This window comes from Lathyrus oleraceus, chromosome 2 (genome assembly GCF_024323335.1).
Source record: "Lathyrus oleraceus cultivar Zhongwan6 chromosome 2, CAAS_Psat_ZW6_1.0, whole genome shotgun sequence".
In the NCBI taxonomy this organism is placed as follows: Eukaryota; Viridiplantae; Streptophyta; class Magnoliopsida; order Fabales; family Fabaceae; genus Lathyrus; species Lathyrus oleraceus.
The window spans coordinates 331,773,264-331,775,053 of NC_066580.1; positions in this window are offsets into that span (position 1 = coordinate 331,773,264).

Below are 1,790 nucleotides of genomic sequence, written 5' to 3' on the forward strand. Positions count from 1 at the left end.
GGAGTCGGTTATGCGAAGGGAAGGTATTAGCACCCCTACGCATCCGTCGTACCCGACGGGATCCACGCACAATAGGAAGGGAAATGGTTGCTAAAACACTGCTCAAATAAACATCTACACAGGCTGAAAGAGACACAAGAAAACAAACAAGGCTGACTCGGCAGGATATCGCATCCTGGGCCTACTTAGTCTATCAGGCATAGACATCAGAGTCTAAGTAGTTCGGACTGGGGAAACGACACATGCTCGCTAGGATATCGCATCCTATGCATACGTATCTCCTTTGGACGAAGGAGAATCAGAGCATTCGTAGCTCGGCTAACACGCACACAAACAAACAAAGGCAAAGGCAAACGTGGAGCCCGACTGCCAATCACTGGACTTATGTCGGCATCCGAACCAAACACACGCACACTGGAACCCGAATGCCACTCGATGGACTTACATCAGCTTCCAAGCACACAACAAGACACAGGATGTGGAATGCCAATCGCTGGGCTTACATCCATCTCCCGACACCAACACAAGAAGAAGAAGGGTCTCGATTGCAACTAGGGCAAGAGAAAGGGAAGGTCTCAATCGCAACGAGGGCGAGAGAAAAGAATTAGTGTTAGTTGTTAGTCAAACTCGACAAGACATCGCATCTCGTGCCTACGTATCTCATCTGAACATGAGAATCAGAGTTGCCGTAGTTCGGCTAAACTATTCCTGTTGGTTTGTGTTTTTTAAGTGGACAACGTCACTACGCAATCTACCTGATGCTCGACCTTTGGAGACTTACTCACCTGTAGTAGAAGGAGTGGACGTATCCTTTAGAGGGGATAGTGTTTGTTTGTGTTTTAGGAAAGCTCAAGCAAGAAAGGAAGTCCTATACGAAGGAATCGTGCTACCTTAATTGACATGCAAACGAGACTACGCGGAGTCTAGCAAACCTAGGGGATACAATCACACCACACAAACATATACAGCATGAAATAAACACACCAACAAGGGGCTCAAACATCAAGGCTAGGCTTTAGTCGAGGGGTCATATCAACCTCAACAAACAAGCCTCTGTATCGGGGTCAGGTTAGCTCTTAACCTTGCCATTGAGGGGCTAAGGTGAAGCTAGATGAAAGGTGATGAGGGGTGTGCCTCATTTTGCTTCTATCTCAAGTCAGAGAGAGCATCAGACAAGGGAGCGTGGGTCCAGAATGGGGGGACCCTTCTACGCTCAGGACATAGACTCGACTGTACAATTTACAAGATCTTGGGCTTGGATCTCAATGCTACAACCATGTAATGGGAGCAAGGAGAAGACTCACAGAATAGTGGGGGATAGATTGCTTATCCCTACCTTCCACCAATTGCCTCAAATGAGGACTTTTCCTGCTTGGGACAAATATAAACATACACAAGCATTGCCTCTTAAGGAGGACTTCAGACAGTGTGCCCGGCCCGGTAACAGCCGGGTCTCCAGACTACATGAAGTTAGAAAGTTATACCTCGGTGCAAATTTCTTAGCAAGCAAAGCAAAGCAATACTAGCAACTTAATGTACCTGTGTAAATAGCTAACTAGTCAGTACACAATTCAAACAAACAATCAACAGTCGATATCACACAAACAGACAAATCCAATCAGACAACAATGAGCGATCCATGAACACAAGGGAATCCCCCATTAAGGCCTACAAAACACACAACTGTTAGCCAACAACAACAAATGGTTAAGCTCAAATGAAGGAGCATCATCACTCATGGAGATGTATTCTTGAACCTGAAATCACAATTCAAATGATAAGTCCAAACC